We start from the raw sequence: 10806 nt of genomic DNA, 5'->3' as shown, positions 1-10806 counted from the left end.
TAGTTACGTTAAAATTAGTTACGTTAAAATTAGAGTTGTGTGATGTCGTTAAAATTATGGATGCCAACCGAATTTATCCTAACCGGGGTTCGGCTGGGGATTTGTGCTTTCCGAGAGACCATCACGACGGATGCATCTTTGACCGGTTGGGGAGCTTTTGTCAAGGGCGACCAGCCCACGGAGTGTGGACAGCGGCACAACGCAGTTGGCATATAAACAGGTTGGAATTACTGGCAGTTTTTCTGTTTTTCAGAGACATGTTCTTCTTTGGTCTCAGAACAAATTTCTGTCGATCCGAGCTGTTCATGTCCCCGGACGTTTGTACTTCGGAGCGGATTTGCTATCCAGACAGGCTCTGGAACAAGGGGAATGGAGATTACACCCACAAACGGTGAATCTCTTATGGCAGATTTTCGGAGAAACGAGAGTGGATTTATTCGCGTCGAGCATGACTACGCATTGCCCACTATGGTTCTCCCTATGCCCCATCGCCCCTGGGCTTTGCTGCGTTAGCTCACAGTTGGCCCAGGACCAGTCTGTATGCTTTTTCCCCGATTCATTTGATCCCAGCGGTATTATCCTAAATACGGCTGAACAGAGTGGAACAGCTGCTGCTGGTGGCTCCGCGGTGGCGCACACAGCCGTGGTTTGCAGTCCTGATCAGTCTGTTAGCATGTTCTCCATGGAGTTTCCCCTCAGACAGGATTTATTATCACAAGCACAGGGACTGATCTGGCACCCGAGGCCAGATCTGTGGAAACTGTGGGCGTGGCCTCTGAGCGGAGTGAGTTAGTATGTCTTTCTGTTGAAACTACCGAGACTATACTGAATTCTAGAGCAGCTTCTACGAGACGCTTATATGCTTTAAAGTGGAGACTGTTTACAACCTGGTATGAAAATCGTAATGTGGATCCAATTGGATCCAATTGTTATTTGCACCTCTTGCCACATGTACAGTTTATCTATCTCTGTCGCTGATGAGGGATTCACATGTGATAAATGCAGGGAAATAGTTAGGCTGACAGAGAAGATTTCAGAATTAGAGACACGCATCCAAACTTTAATTGAGGACAGTAAGAATGTTAGGGCTCTAGATATGGCTTTGGATGCGTCTAGCTCAGGGACTCCTGTACATTGTCCGGTTCCAGCAGAGCCCCTGCAGCAGGGCAACTGGGTGACGGTGAGGCAGCGTAGTCGTGGGTCAAAACACCGCTCTTCTGTTCCGATCAAAACATTAAACAGGTTCTCCCCACTCAGTGATGCACCCACTGAGAAACCTGATGAAAGTGCTCTAGTTATTGGCGATTCTATTGTACGGAACGTGAATATAGAGACACCAGCCACCATAGTCAAATGTTTACCGGGAGCCAGAGCGCCTGACATCTTGGCAAATTTAAAAGTGCTGGCTAATGCTAAGCGTAAATACAGTAAGATTGTTATTCATGCCGGCGCTAATGATGTTCGACTTCGCCAGTCGGAGATCACTAAAAATAACTTTAAAGAGGTGTGTGAACTTGCAAGCACAATGTCAGACACTGTAATATGCTCTGGTCCCCTGCCTGCTTACCGTGGTGACGAGATGCATAGCAGATTGTCATCACTCAATGGCTGGATGTCTAAGTGGTGCCCACAGAATAACATAGGTTTCATAGACAATTGGACGAGCTTTTGGGGCAGACCTGACCTGTTTAAAAGAGATGGTCTTCATCCCTCCTGGGGTGGTGCTGCTCTTCTGTCTAGAAATATGGCACATAGTCTTAGTGTTTATACTTGACTAACTGGGGCCCAGGTCAGGAAGCAGACAGACTGGCTAAACCGACCGTCTGCTAGCTGCCTCCCGTCACAGAGGTCAGCTAATTCTCAGCACATAGAGACTCTTTCACCTAGATATCACACTATAGAGACTGTGTCTGTTCCCCGAACTAGAAAATACAAAAAACGTCCAAACCAAGTTAAGGTTAACAATTGAATTGAGGTTCAACAAATAAAAAACAAATGCAATATTAATAAACAAATGATAAAGATTGGCTTATTGAATATCAGATCCATTTCTACGAAAACACTTTTTGTAAATAATATGATAACTGATCATAATATAGATGTGCTCTGTTTGACAGAAACTTGGCTAAAACCTGATGATTACATTATTTTAAATGAGTCCACCCCCCAAGATTATTGTTATAAACACGAGCCGCGTCTAAAAGGCAAAGGGGGAGGAGTTGCTTCAATTTATAACAACGTTTTCAGGATTTCTCAGAGGGCAGGCTTCAAGTATAACTCGTTTGAAGTTATGGTGCTTCATATAACATTATCCAGAGAAACCAATGTTAATGATAAATCCCCTGTTATGTTTGTACTGGCTACTGTATACAGGCCACCAGGGCACCATACAGACTTTATTAAAGAGTTTGGTGATTTTACATCCGAGTTAGTTCTGGCTGCAGATAAAGTCTTAATAGTTGGTGATTTTAATATCCATGTCGATAATGAAAAAGATGCATTGGGATCAGCATTTATAGACATTCTGAACTCTATTGGTGTTAGATAACATGTTTCAGGACCTACTCATTGTCGAAATCATACTCTAGATTTAATACTGTCACATGGAATTGATGTTGATAGTGTTGAAATTATTCAGCCAAGTGATGATATCTCAGATCATTATTTAGTTCTGTGTAAACTTCATATAGCCAAAATTGTAAATTCTACTTCTTGTTACAAGTATCAAAAAACCATCACTTCTACCACAAAAGACTGCTTTTTAAGTTATCTTCCTGATGTATCCGAATTCCTTAGCATATCCAAAACCTCAGAACAACTTGATGATGTAACAGAAACTATGGACTCTCTCTTTTCTAGCACTTTAAATACAGTTGCTCCTTTACGCTTAAGGAAGGTTAAGGAAAACAGTTTGACACCATGGTATAATGAGCATACTCGCACCCTAAAGAGAGCAGCCCGAAAAATGGAGCGCAGCTGGAGGAAAACAAAACTAGAGGTATTTCGTATTGCTTGGCGGGAAAGTAGCATATCCCATAGAAAACCATTAAAAACTGCTAGATCTGATTACTTTTCTTCTCTTTTAGAAGAAAACAAACATAACCCCAGGTATTTATTCAATACAGTGGCTAAATTAACGAAAAATAAAGCCTAAACAAGTGTTGACATTTCCCAACACCACAACAGTAATGACTTTATGAACTACTTTACTTCTAAAATCGATACTATTAGAGATAAAATTGCAACCATTCAGCCGTCAGCTACCGTATCACATCAGACAGTGCACTATAGACCCCCCGAGGAACAGTTCCACTCATTTTCTACTATAGGAGAGGAAGAATTGTATAAACTTGTTAAATCATCTAAACCAACAACATGTATGTTAGACCCTATACCATCTAAGCTCTTAAAAGAGGTGCTTCCAGAAGTCATAGGTCCTCTTCTGACTATTATTAATTCCTCATTGTCATTAGGATATGTCCCCAAAACCTTCAAACTGGCTGTTATTAAGCCTCTCATGAAAAAGCCACAACTTGACCCCAGAGAACTTGTTAATTATAGACCAATCTCGAATCTCCCTTTTCTGTCCAAGATACTAGAAAAGGTGGTATCCTCACAATTATATTCCTTCTTAGAGAATAATGGTATATGTGAGGATTTCCAGTCAGGATTTAGACCGTATCATAGTACTGAGACTGCTCTCCTTAGAGTTACAAATGATCTGCTCTTATCATCTGATCGTGGGTGTATCTCTCTATTAGTTTTATTGGATCTTAGTGCTGCGTTTGACACAATTGACCACAACATTCTTTTGCATAGACTTGAACACTTTGTTGGCATCAGTGGAAGTGCATTAGCATGGTTTAAATCGTACTTATATGACCGCCATCAGTTCGTAGCAGTGAATGAAGATGTATCATATCGATCACAAGTGCAGTATGGAGTACCTCAAGGCTCAGTACTAGGGCCGCTACTCTACATGCTTTATATGTTACCCTTGGGAGATATCATCAGGAAACATGGTGTTAGCTTTCACTGTTATGCTGATGATACGCAGCTCTATATTTCCTCGCAGCCTGGTGAAACACACCAATTTGAAAAACTAATGGAATGCATAGTCGATATAAAAAATTGGATGACGAGTAATTTCTTACTGCTACATTCATAAAAAACAGAGGTGTTAATCATAGGGCCTAAAAACTCTGCTTGTAATAACCTAGAACACTGTCTAAGACTTGATGGTTGCTCTGTCAATTCTTCGTCATCAGTTAGGAAACTAGGTGTGCTACTTGATCGCAATCTTTCCTTAGAAAGCCACGTTTCTAGCATTTGTAAAACTGCATTTTTCCATCTCAAAAATATATCTAAATTACGGCCTATGCTCTCAATGTCAAATGCAGAAATGTTAATCCATGCATTTATGACTTCAAGGTTAGACTATTGTAATGCTTTATTGGGTGGTTGTTCTGCACGCTTGGTAAACAAACTACAGCTAGTCCAAAATGCAGCAGCAAGAGTTCTTACTAGAACCAGGAAGTATGACCATATTAGCCCGGTCCTGTCCACACTGCACTGGCTCCCTATCAAACATCGTATAGATTTTAAAATATTGCTTATTACTTATAAAGCCCTGAATGGTTTAGCACCTCAGTATTTGAATGAGCTCCTTTTACATTATACTCCTCTACGTCCGCTACGTTCTCAAAACTCAGGCAATTTGATAATACCTAGAATATCAAAATCAACTGCGGGCGGCAGATCCTTTTCCTATTTGGCACCTAAACTCTGGAATAACCTACCTAACATTGTTCGGGAGGCAGACACACTCTTGCAGTTTAAATCTAGATTAAAGACCCATCTCTTTAACCTGGCATACACATAACATACTAATATGCTTTTAATATCCAAATCCGTTAAAGGATTTTTAGGCTGCATTAATTAGGTAAACCGGAACCGGAAACACTTCACATAACACCGTACTTTCTACATCATTAGAAGAATGGCCTCTACGCTAATATTTGTCTGTTTCTCTCTTGTTCCGAGGTCACCGTGGCCACGAGATCCAGTCTGTGTCCAGATCAGAGGGTCACTGCAGTCACCCGGATCCAGTACGTATCCAGACCAGATGGTGGATCAGCACCTAGAAAGGACCTCTACTGCCCTGAAAGACAGCGGAGACCAGGACAACTAGAGCCCCATATACAGACCCTGTAAAGACCTTGTCTCAGAGGAGCACCAGGACAAGACCACAGGAAACAGATGATTCTTCTGCACAATCTGACTTTGCTGCAGCCTGGAATTGAACTACTGGTTTTCGTCTGGTCAGAGGAGAACTGACCCCCCAACTGAGCCTGGTTTCTCCCAAGGTTTTTTTCTCCATTCTGTCACCGATGGAGTTTCGGTTCCTTGCCGCTGTTGCCTCTGGCTTGCTTAGTTGGGGTCACTTCATCTACAGCGATATCATTGACTTGATTGCAAATAAAAACAGACACTATTTCAACTGCATTATTGAGACACTGTTTTCCAAATGAATGTTGTTCAGTGCTTTGACGCAATGTATTTTGTTTAAAGCACTATATAAATAAAGGTGATTGATTGATTGATTGATACTGTCCAGTGGCTTCAATGCTGGAGTTCCTTCAGGATCGTTTTTCGAATAGAGTGACGCCAGTCACTCTAAGGTTTACGTGGCAGCTATTTCAGCTTACCACGAATATATAGACGGTACCTCAGTGGGCCGTCATCCACTGGTTTCTCGTTTCATACAGGGTGCATGACGGCTGAGGCCTTTCCACCCCGTGCGAGTTCCTTCATGGGATTTATCCATTGTGTTGCAGGGTTATCAGGGCATCTGTTGAGCCCTTGGAAACTGTACCGGATAAAATCCTGACTCTGAAGACACTTTTTCTTATGGCTTATCCTCCCTCAAGAGAGTTGGGGATTTACAGGCTCTCTCTGTCTCACCCTCGTGCATATAATTTGCACTGGGATATGTGAAGGTGTTGTTGCGACCGAGGCCTAATTATGTTCCTAAGGTCGCATCTAATCCATTTCACTTTCAGCAAGTGGTCCTGGAGGCTTTATCCCCTGCTGAGGCGGGGTCAGAAGATCTAAGTCTTTGCCCTTTGAGCTTTAAAGACTTATGTGGATTGTACAGCCCCATGGCGTGAGTCTGACCAGCTGTTTGTCTGTTTGGACATAAGAGTTAAGGCCATGCGGTTACAAAAAAGCGCATGTCCCAATGGCTGGTGGAGGCAATATCTTGAGCCTATGAGGCGCGCGGACTCGCTTCGCCCTTAGGAGTTAAAGCTAATTCCACGAGAGCAGTGGCTTCTTCTCGAGCTTTTCTTAGTGGATCTTCTATGGATGATATCTGTGCTGCGGAAGGATGGTTTCCACCGAGCACTTTTATCAAGTCTTAGAGTCCGTATGCGAGGATGGCTCCTGGCTCCCGGGTTCTCTCCACTTGAGCGGATGCTTCCTTGGATCCCAGCTATCAGGTACGTCAGGCGTTATGGTATAGCGTTCCCATAGCAGATGACGTCACCGCAGCATCGAAGTGACCTATGAAAGGAAACATCTCGGTTACGTATGTAACCATGGTTCCCTGAATAGGGAACAAGATGCTGCGGTCCTGGCCATGCCGTACCTTGATAGCATTCTTCTTCTTCAGTCATGAAATCTGAGCGAAATGGCGGCACCCAGGTATACGATGCGTACGTAGGGTGGTGCCAAGCGCTATTTGGCCAATAGGATTGGCGGGATGGTATAGGGCTTCAGACATTCGTCACACCGAAGGTGTTCCCATAGCAGGTGACGTCACCGCAGCATCTCGTTCCCTATTCAGGGAACCATGGTTACATACGTAACCAAGATGTTTTATGGCACTGCATAATATAATTGTGGCAGCAAGGTTCCTTTTACGCTAGAATGAGAGTATAGTTCCTAACCATATCGACATAGAAAATCGCAGCTTTAAATTTTCCATCGGTCTTAGTACACAGTGTAACCACAGAAGAGTCAAGTTTTAAATAGGAAAAATATCGAAACTCTTTGGCCATTTTTGTGTGAGATGCTAATGGTCAAATCAGATTCAGTGATCTATGCTACCTGGAGATCGACTAAATTGATTTGCAAACAGTAAAACTCAACTGTTTAACTCTAGGGGAATTGGAAAACAAGCCTACTAAAAAAGAAAAAGAAAAAAAAGTGGAGTGATCCTTTAAGTAGGCTCTATCAACCTTGAGTGACATTCGATAAAATTTTGACAATTAAAAATTTGGCTTTTTTTTATTTTTATTTTAAGTGGGCAGGTTTTTGGGCTAGAAATTGCAATTATCTATCTAATAACTATTAACTATCTATTAACTATCAATTTGAGAGCTATGGATCCTCAAAATAATTATCTTAAATATTTAATAATTTAACAAAATAATTCAACTATTAAACACTAATAAAAACAATCAGCAATTGCACTTTAAAACATTTGTCTCAAAACAAAATGCTTCCTATTTGATTTTGCTTCAAGCATGATATAAATAAGGTATGAGGTTTCATTAATGTGTACACCTACCCTTACAGTATTAAATACAGTGTTGGTAGCATAATCTGATAGGTAGCTCCTGGCACAACATATATGTTCAAATCCTTATATAGGGATTCAGAAGGTTTGTAAAGCTCCATGATTTTGAAAAGGATACTTAGTTCATTACAAGGACTACAGCAATGTCATGATCAAGCTTAGGGTGAAACGTTTGTTATCATTGTGATGTAAAGCCTCAGCAAAATATAAGTGTTAAGATAAAACACGTATATACATCTTTTGTTACAGAGTTGCAAAATAACTTTCCATTCTTATGTGCCTTTCTTTTAAATGGACAGTCGACCTACAGTAAAATTATGCTTCAGAGTAAGGTTTTTGTCATGGTCAAAACATCAAATGAGAGACCTATAACTGAGTATTTGCATGAAATTCTTGAAAGTTTTAAGATTATCTGACCCAAATTTGGCAAAAAGATAAAACAATTTAAGCAGGTTTAACACAAGCTATGGTGTAAGCTTTCACTGTTATGCTGATGATTCTCAGCTCTATATTTCTTCGCGGCCCAGTGAAACACACCAATTTGAAAAACTAATGGAATGCATAGTCGATATAAAAAACTGGATGATGAGTTATTTCTTACTGCTAAATTCAGAAATAAACAGAGGTGTTAATTATAGGACCTCTAAAACTCTAAACAAGACTTGATGGTTGCTCTGTCAATTCTTCGTCATCAGTTAGGAACCTTGGTGTTCTATTTGATCTCAATCTTTCCTTAGAAAGCCACGTTTTTAGCATTTGTAAAACTGCATTTTTCCATCTCAAAAATATATCTAATTTACGGCCTATGCTCTCAATGTCAAATGCAGAAATGTTAATCCATGCATTTATGACTTCAAGGTTAGATTATTGTAATGCTTTATTGGGTGGTTGTTCTGCACGCTTAGTAAACAAACTACAGCTAGTCCAAAATGCAGCAGCAATAGTTCTTACTAGAACCAGGAAGTATGAGCATATTAGCCCGGTCTTGTCAACACTGCACTGGCTCCCTATCAAACATTGTATAGATTTTAAAATATTGCTTATTACTTATAAAGCCCTGAATGGTTTTGCACCTCAGTATTTGAATGAGCTCCTTTTACATTATAATCCTCTACGTCGGCTACGTTCTCAAAACTCAGGCAATTTGATAATACCTAGAATATCAAAATCAACTGCGGGCGGCAGATCCTTTTCCTATTAGGCGCCTAAACTCTGGAATAACCTACCTAACATTGTTCGGGAGGCAGACACACTCTTGCAGTTTAAATCTAGATTAAAGACCCATCTCTTTAACCTGGCTTACACATAACATACTAATATGCTTTTAATATCCAAATCCATTAAAGGATTTTTAGGCTGCATTAATTAGGTAAACCGGAACCGGAAACACTTCCCATACCACCCGATGTACTTGCTACATCATTAGAAGAATGGCATCTACGCTAATATTAGTCTGTTTCTCTCTTATTCTGAGGTCACCGTAGCCACCAGACCCAGTCTGTCAGGGTTAGGCAAGGAGGAACTCAAGTGCAGACGGGGAATCACAAAACAAGGGGTTTATTTACAAAAAGGGGAAAACAAAACCCACGAGGGGGAAAACACGGAGCAAGGTAAAGACTAAATAACTAAAACAGGACTGGACTAACAAGATAAACAAGGACTCTAAATACTAACTATAAACAAACACTCACGGTAATACAAACACTTCTTTAAGGAACAAATCACAGAGTGGAACAATCACAGGTACACAAATCACAATGAACCGACGCAAGACAGAGCACACTTGGAGACCTAAATAGGGGAAACAATCAAGACACGACAGGTGGCACAGATGGGACAATCAAGACACGACTAGGTTAACAAGGGGGGCGGGGCAAGGGAACGAGACAACACAAGCACATGGCCCAAAGACAAGGCCATGTGCTTGAACACAAAACACGGGTCTGCCATGATCCTGCCTCAAGACTAGGAAAAATCAAGGACACGAGGGCAGAATCATGACAGAACCCCTCCCTTAAGGAGCGGCTTCCAGACGCTCCTCAAGGGAACATCAAACACGGGACATGACTGACTGGACGGACTGGGACACCGACACAAACCAACAAGACATGACAAATAATAACAACGGCAAACATGAATACACAATGGCCGGGTTAGGGTGGCAAATCAAAAAAAACAAACAGGGAAGGGGAGGAGGAGGGAGCACAAAGTTCATGGGGGACAGACCAGGGTGGGTGGGAGGGGTAGGGATCTTAGGAGGACAGGACGAAGGCTGACGACGGGGGGTACGGGCAGGTCTGGGTGGTGAGGGGCGGGGAGGGGTCTCGGGACAACTGACAGGGGACATGATAGGAGCAGACAAGGGACACGGGGCAACACTTACGGGACGCGGGGCAAGACTTACGGGACGCGGGGAGACGACAGCTGGACACGGGGGGACAACAGCTGGACACGGGGGGACAACAGCTACTGGACACGGGACAAGATCAGCTGGACACGGGGCAACACTCACGGGACACGGGGCTACATCCACGGGACACGGGGCTACATCAACGGGACTCATGACAACATCAGCTGGGCACGGGGAGACAACATCTACTGGGCTCGGGGGGACAACAGGACACGGGGAGACAACGGCTGGACACTCGGGACTTCTAGGGACAGGGTCTGGGGACAAGACAGGACTGACGGGGACTTCTAGGATACGGACAAGACTAGACAAATAATCTGAAAAGGCTTTAGCCGCTAAGACAATTGGCATCTCCTTATGAGATGAGACACACTGTACTAAAGTCTTTGCTGCAGAGTCGGCCGCGGCACTCTCCTGCACTCTCACGACTGCCGATTTGCATACTGCCCTCTTCTTTGCCGGCTCGGGCACGCCAACGCTCACCGCTGCTGGCTCGGGCACGCTCACCGCTGCTGGCTCGGGCACGCTCACCGCTGCTGGCACGGGCACGGCAGCGCTCTCCGCTGCTGGCACGGGCACGCCAGCGCTCTCCGCTGCTGGCACGGGAGGAGACAGGGTCACAGGACCGGCAGGCCCCCTCTTGCTCCTCTTCCTCCTTGGGCGCGGTGCAGAGGCCACAGCTGGGTCAGAGGCGGGTTGGGGGAGTTTGGTTTCGGGCAGGGCAGTCTCGGACACCGAAGACTCAGAAGTTGACTCCCATGAAAACCGTCTCCCTCGTTTCATGGGGAGACTGCTGGCTGTGGAGGGCACCTCA

This window comes from Carassius auratus, chromosome 6, assembly GCF_003368295.1.
Source record: "Carassius auratus strain Wakin chromosome 6, ASM336829v1, whole genome shotgun sequence".
In the NCBI taxonomy this organism is placed as follows: Eukaryota; Metazoa; Chordata; class Actinopteri; order Cypriniformes; family Cyprinidae; genus Carassius; species Carassius auratus.
This window is presented reverse-complemented; position numbering follows the sequence as displayed.